Source organism: Neopelma chrysocephalum, unplaced genomic scaffold (genome assembly GCF_003984885.1).
Source record: "Neopelma chrysocephalum unplaced genomic scaffold, ASM398488v2 Primary Assembly neopelma1_25, whole genome shotgun sequence".
NCBI classification, from domain to species: Eukaryota; Metazoa; Chordata; class Aves; order Passeriformes; family Pipridae; genus Neopelma; species Neopelma chrysocephalum.
The window spans coordinates 45,406,277-45,427,325 of record NW_020897694.1 but is presented as its reverse complement, the minus strand read 5'-3'; the positions used below and the strand labels follow the sequence as shown (position 1 = coordinate 45,427,325).

The following is a 21,049-nucleotide window of genomic DNA, read 5'->3' as shown; positions in this document are numbered from 1 at the left end:
GCCTCTCTGTTTTCCAGTTTATTGCCATTTTGGGCACGTGATATGTATACCATTATATTTTCCACTTGAACAAACAGTGTCCTTAATACAAAACTGCTTTTTTATTAAATCTGAAATTCTTGGGTTTTGATCAATTACCCAGTGAAAATATCCTGTCAACAACAAGTAAGTTTGGAATTTGCCATACTAAGACCTCCTAAAATTAACCATACATTTTACAGATACATATTTATGATATATGACAATGTTACAAATTAGAATCCTTTATACATCAGTCAATGAGATGTCCTCTTCTCTGATCTGATTTTCCCTAGTTTCTTTCACAGGATTGAATGCTTCCTCCAAATCTTTTTCTCTTAGGCAGGCCTGTCTGCTGCCCCTACGGCTTTAAAAAATAGAAAGATTGAAGTAAGAGCTCGGGATATAATTGCCAAGAGCAGAGTATCATTTGCAAATAATGGATTGTAACCCTTTACTTTCTCCCTGAACATAACAATTTCATAACACAAAAGATGATTAAAAAATATTCAAACTAAAATCGTCTCACCTCCTCTAAATTATTTAGCCTATGTATCTCACCATGACATTTAGGTATCTGAAATCTTAGTTCCTAATTTTTTGGTGATATTTATGTCTAGATACAAACTGTGATAAGGAAGACTCAAGTTAACTAGCAAAGTAAAGCTGTTAGATCCTAAAGTAAAAGAAATATGAAAGTTATTCTGTCTAGACATCCAAAGGGAGGAAGAGAAAGACAAAAAAAGTAATAATAAGCCAATAGAATGTAATATTGCATAGAAATCTACCTGTTTCAGAGGTATAGAATAGTTGCCAAAGCAATAAGAAAGTACATGTATAACTTTTTTTAGACAAGATATAAAATTAAAAAATACTCTATTTTATGTGTATATACATAGTATAACAAATATATATGATAATTAATTGCATTTATATGAAGATTTATACATTTCATTTCATGTAAATAAATTTAATATCCTCCATAAGTGATTTCTTTATTATTTCTAAACAGTTCTGACACTCATTTCGTTCCAGTATTCTTTATTCGTATCAGCAGTCTCTCTGACATCAGTTAAGTACATAGGTTAGAGTTAACTCTATCTAAAGGATTTATGATTTGGATTTACTAATACATCAGTTTCTTAACTGTTAGGCCTGGAACTGAAGCAAATATGACTCTCTTTAACTGACTTTAGGAAGAAAACTACTTTCATCCTTGGCTTTGGAGAAAATAGAGCAAAGAAAATCATCCAATTTTACAATTCTATAAAGTGATTTATCATCTTCTAAACTAAACATAAGTTGAAAGATAAGCTGCACAATTAAAGGACAAGAACATAAAGGAGATTGCTGTAGGAATTAGTGATGTTGGAGCGATGCATCGGAACAGAGGTTTCCAGTTCAGCTATCGGCTTGTTGCTTTTCCTCATTCCCTCTGCTTTAGTGTAACATCTTGGTTCATTGAGTTTCCTTTCAGAATGAAATAATAAAGGACAGAAGACTTTTACAATTGCAAATGACTGGCACAATTTTTTTAATATTAATAGCAACAAGCAATCACACTACTGAAAAGTACACATAAGTTGGATTCAATTCATAGTTTGTAAAATTGCTTAAAGCTCATATTTTACTCTGCTATTTCTGTTGCATACTGCTGCTCAGTTTACAGTGGTCTTGACACTGTTAGAACACAGTGGGAGTTGCTTTGAATTGCATTTTGTCTGTGAAAAGATGAAGGCACACCCAAAGATTGACATGAAACAAGGAAAGCAGTCTCTTTTTTTGCCTACTATCCTGGCAACAAGGAAAATGTGAGAAGGAACACTTTCTTTTAAACTATATGATTGACTCTCTTAATGTGAGGCAAACTGCCTCCTGTGAGATGAAGCACTAAAACATTATTATATTATCGGGCTGAAGCTTCCCAGAAAATTCTCTGTGTTAAAACATTTGTCTCAGTCAGCTTAAGTTCTATTTAGACATGTTGCAAGTGACAGTGGCACACTACAAATAAAATCAATAGGTACCTTTTTTGTATTTGAGATTCAATTGCTTTAACACAGACAGATAGACCTGTTTATTGAGGTTTAGCATATCACTTGTAGTCTTCTGCTGCAACTTCAGAACAGAATTGGACATTTCATCTGATGTTCCCCCTGGCAGTGTCTCAGAGATGCCAGGTGATGAGAAATACTTCTTGGTGATGATGGTTAGATGACTCCTGAGTACTGGGTGTAAAGATGGGATACTGACAGTCAGTCCATTGTCCGGGTTCCTTTCATCAACAGGACAAATTTTTTACAAAGCTCACTTTGTGGAAAGGCAGGAATCTCCCTGACAGTGTGGTCTGTACACTATGTGTTCATGAACCCTGTGCAGATCATTTTTCTTTAGCATACATATAGTCAACATGGAAGAAAAACTTACTCAAAGATTGCTAACACTTCCAACTCTGCATTTGTCTGCACTAAGGATGAGGGGTGAGACAGGGCTTGGGAGAATCAGGCTGGCACTCTTTTTCCTAGCAAGAGGAAAGGAGGTAAAAAGCAGTATTTCCCAGGACCAGCTGCTACATTTTCTGGATTTGCAAGGCTGTGGTATAAACTAAGGACGCCTAAAAATCACACACCTAGGATGATGCAGTCCTGTGTAACTAACTGCTTTTCTTTTGAATAGAGCCAACCCAGGGCCAGAAAAATAAATGGGGTGTTGACACAATATCAGAAGTCTGCTATCAGTAGTAGTTTTGTTAATGTATTTAATTTGAGATAAATTAATTTTGGCCTTTTATATTGAATGATTTCTTATAGTAAATGCATCTCGACTAAACTGTATATTACTTGTTACTCAATTCAGTAAACTACGTTCAATATAAAAGATGTTCTCCATGGAATAGTTAAAAGAGACCATACTGTTCTGATAGAATTGCTTTTAAACAATGCACCATATCCTAATACAACTGCCATTTTCTGACACTGAAAGAAGCAAGGGTGCCAAAATTCAGAGTTGAGCTGCACAATTCTGCTGGAGGTTTCCAGTTCCACACTTTCTCCAAGCTCTGTTATGTGAAATGTTAGAATATGAAAGGACTCATTTTAATATTTTATCTCGGGCTGCTTGTCACATGGAGTAGATCTCCATGAGAACATGAGTCATGTGCCAGAAGCAGGCAATGCTTTGTCTAACTACCTCCTACTCCCCACTTATCTGATAGACTGATAGACTCATTTCATTTCCATTCACCAAGGACTAAAGTGGCCAGTGGGAATCATGTTAGAAGAGTGAAAATTAGTGCTCTATAACTAAGAAGAAAAATGATCATATTTTAAAAGCTATAAAATCATGTTTAAAAAAGAATTTTAAAAAGTTGTAATATGCAGTTCACTGTTCCATCATGTCCAGTGTATCTCATAGTATCATGTCTGAGTCATTACTCACTGATGGCAACGCCTCAAACCTATTGTTTTAGAAAGATGTAAATGTTTCTGGTGATAAAAAAGACAAGCTTTTAGACAAGCTATGGCAAGTGTATTACTTTGCATAGAGAAAAATTTCTTCCCTGACCCCAGGAAGTGACAATTGTATATAACAAAGCGTAAGACTAGATTGTCATAGCTTAGTTATTGCAAATGTTATCCATAGTCATAAAATTATATAGACATTTTTTAAATTTAGCTATCCAGTGAGTTGAGTGCTTGCTAACAAGTGATTAATTCCTTTTCCTGTCACATGAAACAAGGCAACTTCTTTTTTAATTTTAATTTACAGTTCCTACACAAGTAAAAACATGGGTTAAATCGATGTAATTTAATGCCATAAAGCTTGATATGAAAGATCATCCTTTCATCCTTTGTAATCTTCAACTACTACACCATCAAATAAAGCTCTGCATTTTGAAGTCTTTGGTGGAAGCAGCATTGCACTGTTACTTTGTTAGTATACAGACAGTCATACAACACATAAGCTTAGATAAAATGAATACAACATATGCATTTGAATAAAATAGAATGCAATTAAGAACACAAGTTACTATTGTATTCTGTATGGGAATCAAGCAGCATTTTGCCATCTAGTTACCCCTTAATGCATACCAAATGCCTTTGCTGTCCTACCCCTAAGCACTTTTACTCTTTGAAAAGCACTTATGGTAGTCTGATAGAATTTGCTTTTCATTTGGATCTGTTTTGATCAGATAATGTGAATGATAAATGTTGGCTTTTAGTGATTTATTTTATAAGAACATTATGGATCTTAGAATGTAATCAGCATATAATCAGGAAATCTGTAATATAAACATTTATTGATCTTGAATAAGTACATAAATGCCAAATATGTTGGGGTTTTAGAGAAGATTATGCAAGCATTTTGGTGGTCATCAGTGCAAATTTTTTTAAGGTTAAGACCTACCATTTCCATTAAGCTTAAGGGTTTACAGATAACTTATGCCACCAGTCTGTAACTTTGCTATATTTTTACTTTTTTTTAATAAAAAATTAATTTCATAGCTCACTGATGATTTTTTTGAAGGTCTGTCAGGTCCTCTCTTTGCTCAATGCTTGAGAGTATCTATTTACTTTAAGAAACTCAGAGAACCAAAATATTTACAAAATATATTTTTCCAAGAGTACACTGGGAGAATCATTTACAGTAGCTATTTTTTCTGGATCACTTTAGTATAGGTGGTGCAACCAGTTTTCCTCACCATAAATTTTCATTATAAGTTATTCTTATGTTTCCTCAGTTCTAGTATTTATTGCATGTCTTTTGCACTCTATGAAGCAAACTGTAATGCAATTATTGCAACCTCAGCTTGTTGCAGGACAGAAAGCAAAAGAAGTAGGTCAGTGTGACCTTGTCTAAAATCCCTAGTTTTTAAAGTCCTGTATTTCTGTTTTAAAAGGTAAAATAGGATTTAATTAATTTTAATTGGAGTTTCTAGAGCTTTCCTTTTGCAGAAAAAGAGAGGTTATGACTACAACATCTACAGCAGTTTAATTATTATTGCCATGCTAACAAATGTATGATACCTAATCTTGCTACCATTGAAGACAGTAGCACAGAGATGGTATAAAAAAAGAATAGAAGTGTATTATGGGGAAGGAAAGGAGGGAGGGAGTGAGTTCTGTGTGCTTTTAAATGAACCGGTGAGTGACAAATTAAAGAAAACAACATTTAATTGTTTGCCTGTGCTATGTTCAGGGTGCAGAGGCAGAGTATGAAGATGGTGCAAAGCTCTACATAAGCTGTAGGGTATATTGTACCTGTATCTGTTAGGTAGTGCATAGATAGTACACAACATTAATGGCAGTTGTTCTTTGCCCACCATCAGTTACTTTAATGTCTGGGAGTAAAATGAAAATTCCACAGAGGAATTTACAGAGATGTTTATATGCATCCTTAGCCCATACTGAAACTAAACAATTCTTTGGAAGCTCTGTCTAATAGGTGAAGTACAGCACTGTCAGCCTAGTGTTTCCAGGTCAGATGCTGTTGAAAGCACTTGATATCTTTTCATTTGATAAAACAATAAATCAGAGATGACTGAACATGTCTGTCTAATGAGGACAGATCAAATATTCTTCTTATCTCTGAGATAATCCTTCTGACTGAAGAGTACAATAATTGCACTAAATAATATTTTTCTTTTTTACTAATGTAATCTGGAAAATAGTGACCACAAACTTATTCCATTATATTGATCTTCAGTATCTTCAGCATTACCCCAGCAACAGCTATTTTTCTTATTTTATTTTTATGAGATATGTGTGCTTGTGAATGTCTGACTTTGACTTTCCAAGTGTCTTCCTTTAAAAAAAAATACAGTCATTCAAGGCACTGTTCAGATGATATAATTCGTAGTACTGACTTCCTTATAGCTGCTCATTCAATACTTTTAACCTGAGAGTGCACTTTTGAATTCTAGATTGACTCACCAAAGTACATACACACAGTACATACAAAGTACATGTCCATTCCACAACTTAAACTTGTGTCACTACTACTCTTTTGGTAGCAATTTGTTGTCGAGAAAAACAGACCCAGGGAAACATGAAAGGGTTTCTAATATCTAGTGACAATTAAATTATAATAACACTAAATGGTCCATAATGTTCCTAAACTTTAAGAAGCTTCCATCCTTTTGAAGGACTGCTTCCAGAAGAATGACCAAAGATGCAAGAACAGTATCAAGAACCAGGCAAAGTGAAGTAAACCATAAATGTTTTAATGGAGTACATCGCTAAAAGAAATGAAAAAATATATCCACATCTCTTCCCAATTTTCATATTTAATTGGACATGCAGACAGATTTAAAAATTAAAAAGGAAAAAAGATAAACTATACATTAGGTTAAAAAAGAATCCTCTCAATTCAAGTGAGAAAGAAAAAAATGGAATGTTTAATAATTAGAGTATTTTCAAATTAAAAGGAAATCTCTGCAGAGGGAATAATTAAAAATGGATTAAAAATGTGGGGGTTTATGTATGCAGATTGGCCAATACTTTCATGGGAAAATGAGTAGACAAAAATACTGTCTCAGACACAAAACCTTTGCTAAATTAATACCTTGGTCAGAACTTCTGCCTTGCATTTCTCCTTCTCTTGGTCTTTCCCTTCACGTTCTCTCCATTTCATTAATATCTCTCTCTGGCTTCTGAGGCTTTCACAGTGTGTTTATCAAGTGAGCCAACTTTCCATTCGCCTTGAGAGACACCACAGTCCTGGAGGTGGAGCATGAAACTGGCAGAAGAGGGCTCTACTTTGTCCTTTCTTTATTTCTTGAGACATCTCAGTCTATGACATCCTTTTTTCTTTAGGTGTAGTAAAGGACTGAGATTCACTTATTATGAGAAAATATTTTAGTAGTGATAAGTTTAGCAAGTAAAGACAGAAATAATATTTTATTATCTATTCTATTTAATTTATACTTTTCCTTTCTGTTTTAATTTCTCATTTGCTCTCCTTACCCATAACTATTTCAAGTCAAGTTTTTCCTTTGTTTTGTGAAAATTTATCTTCTGACAACATAAAACAGCCATGAAGTATTCTCACAGCTATACAAAAATCAACAGTTGCCACTTAAGCTGAGCAAATTGCCTGAAGTGCTGAAGTTTTTGCAAGTATTTTTGCAAGTATGAGATGTATTTCAGATGTCATGAATGTTGACAACTCTTGCTATTTAATGCAGAACAGTGCACAATTAGTGCTACAAATATGTCATGCAGCAGGCAGAAGAATCTAGGTACTCCAATCTACTCACACTTGATCTATTAAACTATTGGCAGCCAGGTTGGCTGTCTGAGCAGAGATGGAACGGCTCTGGAGCCTGACTTATCCTTTTTATTTATGCACTGGTCTTCCTATCCATCTGATGTTAAAGCTGTGAGCACAGTGGAAAGGAACTGATTTAATTGACATGATGCTCATTAGGACTTTTAGTTCCACATAGATTTAGTAAAATCATGCTTAACACCACATACAGAAACCACCAGTTGAAAGTCTAGCCGTGTTGTATTTTATTCATGATTCCTTGATGGGAGAATAAACACAGTCCAGTTCGTTGTGCTGACCTAGAAATCTAGCTGGACTATTCAATAGTAACTCCTCTTGTTTCAAAATAACCTGTAATACCATGGAATAGAAACAAACCTTTGTTGGTTGGGTTTTCCAAAAATAGGATAAATGTCATGAGGAGAATAAATTTTTCTGCCATCAGCGTCTTAGTCTGTCTGATCTCTGAACTATGAATTGCAGTATCATTCATCTAGTGTCATTCTTTTCCTCAATAACTTAAATGTATTTATAAAAAGAACTCTTTTCTTAAAAAATAAAAAAAAAAGAAGAAGTAATGGACATGTTTATAAAACCAAACTTCAATGTCTAAGAAACACTGGGCAAGACAAAATAAGACAGATGACTTTTTAATATATACGTGATTTTTTAAAGAAAAAAAGTCTTTACTCTTAGTTAGTTGATAAAAATCATCAATTTTGGATAATGACTGAATAGACTTGTCTACATCCAGTTGCATTTCATATTTAGAGAGATGAATATTACATGTTGGAGTAAACAATGACACCCAGTGGCTGTATTGACTCAAGGCCTGTCTGTGTTCTGGAATTTCTCAGCATGTTGCTATTTTTTTACTTAGCGTGGGGTTTTTTGGGGGGTTATTCTTTTTTTTTTTTTCCCACAATAATAATGACACAATAAATATGTTCTTTGGAGCCAAATGACCCAACAGGTTTGACATACAAAGCTTCATCTCTCCAGTGAAAGAAACGTTCATCAATGACAAGAGTCATAAATATAGATCTATACAAATTGTGCTTATTGAAGAAACTGACTGTCAAAACTGCTGGAGCACAAGATATACTAGATTGGTATGGCAAGGACAATAGTGGATATTCATGCTGTTTTCCATAGAGGTTTTGGTTTGCTGTGTGCTATTGTGCTAACCTCAGGGAAAAAACCAACAACCCAAATCCAGCAAAACCCCACAATCTTTCTCCTGCAGTCACCCCCAACTGCCCCAAAAACCCCCAACCAAAACCGAACAAGAGCAGCGTAGAGCCTATATTAAGGGCAAAAAGGATTTTAATGAGTTATAGTTTATCAGTAGATATGGGATATCTGACTCCAACTGAGACCAAAGCAAAAGCCAAGAGCAGCTGACTCTAATGAAATTGGCTAGAAGATGTAGATCTGGAATGCATTATCCGGTTCTAACTTGCATGCCATGAAACCACATATTTATTACTTTAGACTTCTGAGGAGCATCAGTCACTGAATGATCTCTTGGAACAAAGCTAGTATGTAATTTCTGTCATGAGCTGAACTAGCATCTGGTCTTATTGCAGGCCTTGTCATTGATCTAGAAATAATGAAGTAATTTTTTTAACACATTTTGTCTCATAAAATACTGATTTTCTGAAAAATACAATACAATTGTAGATTTGGCTTTTCTCTTTTTCTCCCATTCCTTGCTTCTCTGCCTAAAACTGCCATATTGGCAATCCAAGACAGCGAAGCAGCATGATGCAGAGGAAAATTACTCTATTTTCTACCTCAGTGTTGAGAAAAGCAACGATAAATGTAAGCCAACATTATATTGAATAGACCCTGTGATGAAGTTCAGTAAGAACTATTCATGATTCATGTGGAATCATTGGTGAAAGGTTCAGCCAGAAAGATAATGTGCTAAGGCATTTTACAGGGAACAACAAAACTTCATGCCTGAGGAGGACAGAGAGGATTGCAGTGTCTACTACACTTTGGAAGGTAAAGATGTCCTTCAACAGGTGGTAGATGGGAGACTCACAACAGAAAGTAGACCTAGTAATTCCTAAGAGAGAATGAAGAACTGCTGACAGGCAGAGCCTGTTACAGATTCTGCTAGGAGTTAGGATCACCTGCAAAGAGTGATACTCTCTTCTGTTGCTGTTCAGTGTAACCAACCTGCAGTGCACAATGTATGAGTCATCCTAAATACAGTAAAAACAAGGAAAAAAATGACTGCGTGAAAAGAGGAGTAGGTATGGAGGAATCAGTTGTGGTTTGAGAGTGTTTAAAATATAAATAATAAATTAATATTAGCCAGTAAAATTTTTAACACTTTATTATAATACTTTTCCTCTCAACTACTCTATACTTACATCTCAAAATCTGTTTTCAGACTGAGTATCTTATCAAATTAATCTAGATAATTTCATTACCATTCTCTGCTTCATCAATTTTTAACTATTTCATGCAATTTCTCTTGGCTGCCAAATTTCCACTAACATGGAACATCTAGAATGCCCTCTATTATTGCCCAGTTATCAGTCTGAAGACCTATGGTAGGACTAGCATGATTTAAAAAGAAATCTGTTAGGTTCCAAATTAATTGAACCAACATGACTGTGAATTATTAAAAATGGTGAAAAAGAAGAAATACTAAAATTTCCAATTCATGCTGAGAAACTGTTTTAGTGAGATGGTTTCTGTGTCCTTATGAATATCTGACTTTCAGGGCAATCTGCTCTACTGCCTCACTGTCTTCATGGGAAAATTTTCTCTTTCTATCCTGTTCAAAACTCTCTTCAGTTTATTCCTGGACCACAAAAACTCCTCTTGGCTAACAAAGATCATGCTGCAACTCAAATCAGTGAAAATTTCGTGATTGGTTCCCATAAGAACATGGTATTTCCCTGTTGCTTGTTTTCATTAACATGATTGCTGAGACGTCTCCATGGCCACAGTCTTCCTCAAAGTGAAAATTAATCAGATGAGTCTCTGAATTCACAACCATTGTCTTTGTTTCTTCTCCTTTCTTTACAGCCTACTTCTACAGATTAGATGTAGAAATACTCATGACAGTAAAGACTGGGGAATTTCTGTTCTTCAGATTCATTAAACTGTATCTCCTGTGTGATACATTGGACAAGCTTTTCATTTAAAAAGCAAGTGAAATCAAGCTGTCAGTTCTGTTCAATAAGAATCAAATGAAGAACACCAACAACGACAACAACAAAATGTAATTGTAACAGCAACAGCAGCTGTCTCTTCATGGGGTGCGCGTAAGACACTATACAGAGCTTTCCTGAGACAAAAAAGACAACATCCCCCTAATCCTAACACTAGAAATGAGTAGTCTATGAAAGAACCCTTATTTCCCTCCCAAATTGCTGGAGGGATTTGTGAAACCTAGTAAAACCTACTGCTGCTACAGCTGTCACCCACACTTACCTCTTCTCAGTTAGAGAGCACAGCTGAGACCTCTGTCTCTCTATATGGCCTTTACAGTCATGCCACACATTGATTTAATTATACCACCAGGCTGACGTGTCCTGAGAAAATGCTCTGCAACTGGGCAGGATGACTTTCACCCTCAGAGCAGGAGAAAACATCTCTCACAAGGATGGCATTTTTTAACCAACAGTGATTTACTTTTTAAGAATAGCCCACCATTATAATAAAGTATTACAATTGCAATAAAAAAATACTGATTTTACAGGGACCCATATGTATGTATGGTTGTACATTTAATATTCCTTTTAATGCACATTTTCATAGTTTTATTTTGTTCATCCTAAGGAGCAGAAAAGTAGAAGTGTTATCACTGAGTTTTCACTTCTCTTTTTTTTCTTAGGATTCCCTTTTCTCATTGTCCAAAACTCCCCCAAAATCTCCTAGGCCACCAGTCTTTCTGCGTAAAAAGGTAGAAACGTGAGGTTGAAAAGAAGAAAAACAACTTTTATTGAGATACTGTGAGGGAAAACCAAAAAGGCAAATTCTTCCAAATAATTTGCACAGGCTTCTGGGCAAAGGCTTATGTACTGTACTCAGGGAGTTTAATCAAAGCACTAAGAAGACGTGAGAGCAGCATGAACAGAACTGTGTGTTTATCACTGCTCCCAGCTGGATCCTCCAGCCAACCCAAATTTAGAAAGTACATGTTTTGGCTTCATCAGTGAGTCATATGATAACAATTAATTTCTTGTTACACAAAATTTAGAGGCTGTGAAGACACAGGATAAACAAGGGATAGCAACTTTCTTTGTTGCAAAAGAATGTCACATCTTTTGATACAATGCCTTCTCAAAAATATAAATCTGATGTTATCAAACTTCAGAAAATGCAGGAATAATTAGGATGTGAATTCTAAAGCTATCTGAAATATTACTTTTTACTGTTCTTTTTAATTTGTGTGTTTACCCGTGATGGTCACTATTGTCCTCTTCGTTAGCACAATTAGTGTATACAAGATGTGATACAAGCACTTCAACAACCTGGCCATAACAGCAATTTTAAGACTGTAGACCCTGCTCTATGACATCAGCAATTTTTAGATTGCAGATTCTGCTCTATGACATACTTCAAGAAGACTTATGAAGTGTCAACAGCTCTTCTCCTTTTTAATGAGAAAATTCTAAGTTTTTTTCTCCCTTAATAATTTAATCAGTTTCTTTTTTTCAAGTTTCGCATTACAAAAGACCTGAAAGATAAGGTCAGTTTGTAGCAGCTGGGCCTAAAATTCATACCATATTGAATTCAAGCATCTTTATAATGTTAATTCTTTAACTACTATACCAAAAGATGTGTTAAATAAACTTCTTAAATATGTTAACTCATTTAATTTGCAAAAAGTTTTGGATACACAGAAAGAAGTTTCTCAAGATTTTAACAGTTGTAGAAAATAAACTCTTCTAAAACAGACCAGGATCTGATATCTCAAAAAATGAAGCATGCAAATAAGGGATCATACTGGAAAATGTGAGCTATAACCATTCTTAATCATAAAAATGTAGATAATGATTCTTATCATGCTCCAAGGATGATGCAAAAATTAATCTGCTAACGAGGACAAGATAGCGATTTTGTCAGTTAAGTGTTATGAAGCATTGACATTATTTTGCCTGTAAATCTCAGTAACATCCTTATTCATTATCTTGAGATGGAAGACCAAAGTTTTTGAGATAACAAATTTAGAAGAATCTCTCTAGTGCTTCATTGGACTTTTTCAGCAGAGTCCCTACCCTCTAGGTTAGGAAGAATTCCATTTGAAATGCCGAAGTGAACTTTTCAAAAAGCTGTGTCAAGCAAACTTATCCCCAGTGAGATCAGAAGGTATGTTGGTCTCATCAGCTGTAAATGTTCAAGAATGAGATTTTCTGGAAAATCCATTCTAACTAGTTTCCAGGTTGAAATTTTTTGACATGTGAAAGCCGTGAGTGTAGAGCCGCCTCAGAGACAGTGACAAACAGGACACAGGTCTCCTGTACTTCAACAGCACGAAGTAAAGACTGGAACAGGGATATTTTCCCAAAGTCTAATGCAGCCACATCAAGTCCGGGATCAAACCTGGAGCTGTGAGTGCTAAACTGGAGAAAGACATATCCATCTTTCTCACAGACAGGAGTCTACACAAAGTAATTCTGGTAACCTGCAGGTACCCAAGTGTCGCTGGATAATTGTCGAAGGACATACATACTCCTCAAGGTACTCTGTTGTCCTTAGCCACTGTAATACTTCAAGAAGACTGACCTGTATAAACACCTTCTCTACAAGTGTTCAGTCATAGCCCCTGTAGCTCTGAGGGTCCCTCTTTATTAGGCAACTGTTGCCTCCTTACATGCAGTGATGCTGAAATCCTTGAAGCATAACTCTTAATTGCAGATCCTGATGTCACTCCCTGAAAGGGACTTTAGTCAGTTACTGATCCTCACCACTTGCTTCAAGGTATTTTTAAACAACTCCCTGCACAACAATTTGGCTCCCATGGATTCCAGTTTTGGTCATTATTCTCTCCATTCATTGTAGCCTGTTTATCCATCTCAAGCTAGGCAGCAAGTCATTTAAAAGTTAATCAGTGCAGTGCTCAGCATTTCAATAGCTGTCTCCTTTTATGTGTCTAGACATTAGTTGGGGAACTCAACTCAAAGAAATGAGCTTTTGTTGTTGTCTGAAACTTCATACCTCATCCCTTCCGAATTTCAGAAATGGTTCATCAGGAAGCTTGAGTTCCAGACCTTAAGTTTATTCTGAATAGAATGCAAAACCAAAAGAGATCATTTTCCATGCAGTTCACACCAATGCCATTTCAATAGGACAGCTGAATTTGTAAATTTTCCATCACACAAACTGATTGTGTCCTAATTTTTTCTCATTTAGGATTAAGATTTATAAGAACTGCTGTATGTAGGCCCTTACCATTCGATGATTTATTAAACTGGAACTGTAAATATTTTCCTAATTCTAATCAATATGTAGATGTAAGCATCATCTGTTGTTTTTTAATCAAGAGTAAATGTTTCTATTACTAAAAGGGAGTGTTAAAGAGTACATAAGCTCTAAAATTTTATACTCTCATACACATGAAATTTATTAGAAAAAAAAAGGCATATGAAAGCCAAACAGTGATGTGTTTACTGTGTTCAGGATAAGCAAATAAATCCAGTTGGCATCTTTGGGAGTTTGCATAAGATACTAAGAGAAATTAGATACCATTTCCTTTTACTTGAAGTAGAAAAATGGTATTCATGATGTACCTCACATTTGTATTTCCTAAGCATTTATTAGTTATTGCTTGTTCCTTCATGTGTCTTTGTTTCTGTATGTCATACATAATTGGTGTGATTGCTGCACAACATGTTCATTTATAATTGTTTTCAGGAAAATTAAGTCCTGGATTTCATTTTCTAAATAAATGTTTTATTAACAAAGGTAATTATATAGGAAAGTATTAAATTCTCCAAAGAAGTAAAAGTGTAATTTCTTTAAGTTCTTTTTCTCTCATTTTCTTTTTCATTCTTTGGTTTTTTGTTTGGCTTTTGGGTTTTTTCGTGGTTTTTTTTTTGTTTGGTTTTTTTTTAATGAACATGAATTACAGATGCAGCAGGCTGGAAAAATGCAGTCTGGTGTGCAAAAGCTCTCTACTGAAAAAAACCCCACAACAGTAAAAAGGTCTCCAACTCCTCAGGACACAAGAAAATAGTATGCACAAAACCAATTGAGGCATGAAACAAACAAAAAAGTATTATAAATGTTAGTTTTGTAGAAGCTCACTAAATGTCTTTCTTTTTTAATTAACTACTCTTACTAATGGAAAAAAAAATATAATATTAAGTACTTCATTGTCAGTTCCTTAGTTAAGGGAACATTAGTAAGTCAGTGTTATTCCACTGTTAGTTTCACTGGCTTAATCAAAAAAGCAAAACCCAATATTTTTACTATATTTAAATGGGCAAGCCAGATCACATCTGAGAAGCAATTCTGCTTCATAGCATCTCTGTTGATTTTAAATGATAGCCTGAGCTTCTTCCATTCTCAAATGGCCAGTTTTCCTTCCTTGTGTTCTGTCATGTAAAAGAAATATAAGCAGGTAATACAGACAATAACAATTTATAATTACTGTGACATTATTTTTATTAAATATTTGATTAAAAATTTTAGTTTGGTTTCATTTTGCCATTATCTAGGTGTGATTTTCCTATGATAGGAAAGTGACATTTGTCTATGTTTTCATTTTTCTAATTCTGAAGTGGGAAGTGTTTGAAAATTTTCCATGGGAATTTTTTCATCTGGGAAATATTGCTTTCATGGAACAAAAGTAGTTCATTTGGAATATATTAACTTGAATACTTTCTTCACTGGTGCCCTGAATCACAGTAATTTGTTACAGTGTACTCCAAAGCAAAAGGGGTGACAATTCTTTCAACAATTTGCATGGGGTTTTCTTGCCTGTCAAAATGTGTTTTTTGTAAAATCTGAAATGTTTCACATTAAGTACAAATTTTGATGAAAACAATTAAGGAAGGAAGAAAAAAGTTAAGTAAAATGCCGAGTCTTTCAGAATGGACATTCTGACAAAATTCTCTGGGGAAACTTCCAAAAGGTTGCTTTTATTCCTCTACACTATAAGAAAAACCCTTTTCAATATTAAACTAAGATCTCTGGCCAGTTTTAGTGAAAATAGTTTCTTAAAAAGCAAAGAAACAAACCACTCTTCATTACAAGTATTTCTGTACTGTCACAGTACAGATTGAATGCAAGTTTCAACCCTTTTAAATTTTTTTCTGTTCCCACATAGCTATAAATCTGGGTAAAGCTTCAGTTTCAGACTTTATTTTTTATACTTATTTTACTACCTTGTCCTACTTTTAATTATTTCTTATTCATTTTTCTTGACTGAGTGAGCGTGTCTCAATTTGCTGTCCTTGAGAAAGAAACATTCAAACAAAAAGCCAAGCCAAAAAAAATTAAAATGTTGATATGTAAAATTTATTTGCTAGTACCTGCATAAGTCTTTCCTGCAGTATTTACCTTCATGTTTAGTGGATAAAGGGCAAGACTGGCAGACAAGGACATTTAATCTTGATTTATCTAAAGGGACATGAAGAGCAAAAATTTCTGGCTGCCTTTCCACTGCACCTCAAGCAAGACCTGGAAGGACCACCTGCAAAGATGACATGAGAATGAAAATTGCTTAGTCAATTTAGTAATTGACTTTTCTACATTAAATGCCAATTTCATTTAGAGGAACAATTACTGGCTTTTAAGGTGGTGGATTTTGCACATAAACCACATCTACTAGGAAATGAACTGAGCTCCAGGAGTCATTTTGCCAAGGTATGATACAGGAATTACATATAGCCAAACCTACACCAACCTTAACTTAAAATGAGTAACAGAGTGACAAGAAACACAGAGAAGCTCTTCAATTAGTTGAGTTGTTTTTTCTGCTGTCTTTGGAGCATTGGTACAGAGTGGGGAACAGAGCAGCAAGATTTAAGAACAATATACCACTAACTCAAAAAGACTAGATGAAGGCAGCTCTACACTTGAAACTCAAGCCAGTCATGTAAAATAAATAATCTCTCACCTTCATGTACTGTTTTCTTAAGAAATAATTTTAAATTATTAACAGCTTAAGGCTGAATTGTCAGCTCTGGATCTTGGGAAAATGTAATGGGCAGTTCAGGAGATTTTCTAAAGACATCTAGAAAGTTGCAATTTTGATTTTACTACTTCCAGAATAAAATTCAGGTACCACTGAAGCCAGCTGCAATTCTGGCATTTGCTTCTTTAGGGCCAGATTTCATCCATAGCAAAAAGATATTTCTTACTACAGTCTCCCTAGTTTTGTTTCTCATTTAATTCCACGTTCTTGTGTTGCTACAGAAAAATGCAAACTTCAGACCTGAAATCAGTTCCTATTAATGCCAAATAGCAGGTGAGAGATAAAGAGATGTTGGCTTTTGCAGATTCAATAGTTTGAACTTTAAACCAAACAGCTGTAGGGAAGTAAGAGAATCTTCTATTTGTTGGAAATGCTAGAATTTCACATTTTATTTATCCATACTAATTTATACAAAAACATGAAATATATCTTTGTCAACTTCTAGATGAGCTAATAGGCTAAGAGTAACAATTTAATTTACAACTTTTTCCTAAATCTATTTTCTGACAAATTTAGTACAAGCTTGTACCTAATATAATTTGTGAAAATGCCATATAGCCGTGGGAAAAATGAAGTTTCTTTTGGAAAATTCTATTGAATTAATCACACATGGTGTCTAATTTTTTTCTGGTATGGAATTCTAGTATATATCAGTCACTTAACTTGTTTTGTAATGAAATATAATTTTTATGTTTTTTGTATTTAAAAAAAAAATAAAACCACTGTTTGGTATGGAAAGACATTCAACAAAGATAGCCTTTTCTCTGGCTTTATGGAAAGAAAAGTGAAAACTGCATTGGTATTAGTATACTATTAAAACTCTCAAACCAATGTTAAGTGTAGAAAAAAAGAACAGGGACTAAACTAGATTCTGTATTTTCCAGTGAAATCTCTTGAAATCATTCTTTTTTCCTTAAGAAATTAGATGTAAGAACAGGAATGCAAAACCCAAAGGCTGTAAATTGGGGTAAAAATAAACCCCATAATCTCCTCTCTTAGGTTATGGCATTCTCAATGGAAAACACTGTAAAAAAAGTTCAAATGCTGATCACTTCTAGTGCAGGATTTATAATATAAGAGGAGCTAAGTTTGTAGATGAGTGATGGCTGAGATTAACTATTCTTTTCCTCCACATAAAACTCTGTTTTGGCTTTAGAATTGCTCGTGAGTGATTTACAGTGTTCCGAAAGGCAATTTTCAAAATGCAGTAGAGAGAACAAAACTGCACAGAAAGCTCTGTCTTCAGATATGCTCAGCCAAGACTTTTCCAAGGAAAGCAGCTTTCTGGCCACAGCACTGCTCCCTGGACCAGCCTCAAAGGCTCCCAGTCTTTCATCACTTTCAACTTTAATGTTCCCATATTTTTCTTTTTTCTGTTATGTCATCTGGAGGTGTCTAGAGAATAGTAAGATTACTCCATTCTTTTTATCCCTTTCTTTACCTATATCCTAAGCAGCTGGTGAGAAAAGCAAAAACATTTAAAAGAACACTTTTGAGAATCCTGGAAGATCTCTTACAGGCACCCTGGACACTGGAGGGCATAGCCTAGCAACCTAGGCTAGAAGACAAGAATTTTCCACCAAATATTTCCTTTTGAAAAATTTAGATGTTCTACCTGTTCTTTCTGACAATGATTGAGTGCTTATTTCAGAGCCTTTAACCATGGTTCTTCCTGACCAAATAATCACCTTTGAAGATGGTAACTTGAATTCTAAAGAAATGAGCAATTGGGTGTTTTTAGCAAACATGGTGTTCTTTTCCACTTGTATATATTTCTTTAATTATGGTGCACAGGCTGAAGTAGAGAAAACTAATAAGAGCCACAAAATTTCTGACTGAATTTACATTTACTCTATATGTCTGCTTCTCAGGGAACATTAAGCAGCGCTTTTGTTCAGGCAAAATATACATACTTAATCTTCTCTGTAGCTGCTGCAACAGTTTGGAGATTGGTTTTACCCTGGTAGCTGAAGCACAGAGCATTAACAACAGAAGTTATTTTTTCCAGGATACTTCAGAGTGCTAACAATCTGATGAACTCAAAGACTTGGAATGAGTCTAACACACTGGAAAATTATTAGAAAGTTAAATGCATTATTCATCTGTATCTAAAACATCTGCAGAGTTCTGTGAGACTTGGCAACAATGCTGTGACTTGGGATGACACCTTAGTGAAATTCATAGGATAAAATGCACACTTTCACTTCTTTCTGGTACCATTCACTTCAAATAAAATTTAAAATAAAAAGAAATATGAGAGAGAAAAACAAGAAGGAAAATATCATCCCCCATTAAAAAAAAGTTAGGAGCTAATAAAAAAAGTATTTTCAAAGTCTGACTAGGATATGAATTATTTTTAAAGTCCTTGGGACTATAAGATGAAGGCAAAAATTTGTTCATTTTCATTAACGTATCTGAACAAGATCTTTTGACAAAACATTTCTAGTTGTAAAATGGGTAATCAATGAGCCTGAAAGAGTTTGCATGAAAGGGTTAGACTTACCCCATGTCTTAATGTAAATAAGACAAATATGAAAAAAATAAATTCAAAACTATCAGGAAATTTTCAAAATGAAGAATACAGGATGAGAACTCCCAAGATGTAAAAATTTTTAAATTAAAAATAAAAGAGAACTACAATAAAAAAATAATAACTTAAGATTTTAAATTGTTTACCTATAGAATTTTATCTATTTATTATACAACAATTGTTTCTAATAAATTGTATTTGATTTCTGGAACTGAGATCCAAACATTTGAATTAACAGCAATTAAATTTTATAGTGAAAGTACATATTTAATATGTATTTAGCAAATGGCTTTCATAGAACTTTATGGTGTCAGTTGTTCTTTAACTTGCAAGTGTGGGCTCAGAATAGCTGGGCTAATGTCTTTGGAAATGGATGAAAAATAGGGCAGGGGGATTTGAGATTTGGTGAAAGGAAGACTAGTTTTAGAGATTATCTAATTTATAGCAAGAACTGTTGAAGGAAGAGAGAGTCAGTCCCTCATGTATAGATAATATTTAGTTGATAAGGCTCCAATTAGCCTTAATCCACTTCTTCATTTAAAATGAAAGAATGTTTTTAAACATTCATCATGTTTGTTCTGGAAGGCAATTAAATATGTTAGTCACTAAGGAATGTGAGTTTTATTTCAATGTGAACCTGACTATGTTTTTTAGTTTATGGAACAAAGGTCTATAAAACAGGCAACAAAATGCACTGTAAATGACTGAGACAGATGTGTATTTTATGTGTGAGGGCTTTGATAGCTGTGAGCTCTGACTGTTTTGCTTATATGAAATGAAAGTGTAAAAGCAGTATGGCTGGTTTATATAAATATAATGGCCAGTCTTTGTGAACGAAGATTTTGGGAAAGGTCTTTTACCTTTTCAGCCTGCGCAATGGATTTTTTAGGTGAGACACAGCCTGCGCTGAACTGAGCCCACCCTTTAATCCTAAGGTTCATCTGCCGGGGCCAAGCAAGCTTGGACAATGGCAGTGAGGTCCTCAGGACGTAGGTTTGTTTAGAGTGACCTTCTCATAGATGGATGGTCTCACAGGGCTAATGGGCTCCATCTGCCCGGGGGACTGGGAATCGAACCTGGGTCGCAGCGGTAAGAGTCCCACATGCTAACCACTAGGCCACCAGGGGTCCCTATGGCTGGTTTATGACAAAGAAAAAAAAAAAAAAAAAAAAAAAAAAAACCCCCATCACTTTTTCTTTAGGTTTAGACTTGTAATTATACAACACTGAATTTTGTTGCAAGTTATTGTTTCTTTTTGAACTGATGACAAGATGCATTTCAGTGATTGACAGGTCTTTCCAATACAAACTCTGAAAAATAGCAATGTTTGACCATGTTTACTTCTTTCTGTCATTGCCCTAGATATCTCATGCAAAAGAGACATTCTAGCTCTCACATGTCTCTGTATAACTACTATGTCAATAACAGATTTTTTGATATTCTGCTGCTGTTTCAGGGAGAGGATTTGCTACAGGGTGCCTTGTTAAATCATTCAGTCTTAAGTGCTTGAACGTTCATCATGTGAATGGAAGTAAAGAATCAGCTAAGACTATGATTTGTCTGATCTATACTGTGAATGCCGAGGAATCACGGAATTTAGGTGACACTAGTGATGAATGTTATCCCTTCTTGTAGTAAAAAAATATATGAGGGCCTCAAGGTCTCCTGCTCTGAAATTTCCCCTCTCTTTTCTTATTTTGTCAAATGACAATCCATGGATTTCTGCTAACTTCAGTGTAAAGTTTTCCCTTCCTGTGATTAGGTACTTGCATTAAATTGGATTTTTTAGTTGTCTGTAAGCTTTATAGGCTTTTTTCTGAAGCTAAGAAACAGAGACCTAGAGAGTGATGAAGAATGCATTTAGAACTTATATCTTGAGAACACTATTGACACCATAATTCACAGTACAAATCACCACTGGTGATTTTCTTTTAAAGCTTCTTCCACTTTCCTTTCCAGGGGCCTAAACACATTGCTTGGCACTCTCATTTTAGCTTTCAGTACAGCTTATTGCAGTAGCAGCTTTTGAATTTTTTTATCCTCTTGGAAGTATTTCTTGAGAA

The 21,049-nt window shown here is 34.8% G+C and overlaps 1 long non-coding RNA gene across 1 annotated transcript; it reads right to left on the bottom strand.

Annotated features, from left to right (window-relative positions):
* Window positions 1-291: 291 nt before the first annotated feature.
* On the bottom strand, window positions 292-7,395 carry LOC113963339. The gene is made up of 3 exons (XR_003532756.1): window positions 7,277-7,395; window positions 2,446-2,539; window positions 292-379 (listed from the first exon to the last, which is right to left on the bottom strand). It is a non-coding gene; the product is annotated as an uncharacterized LOC113963339 (long non-coding RNA).
* Window positions 7,396-21,049: the final 13,654 nt, after the last annotated feature.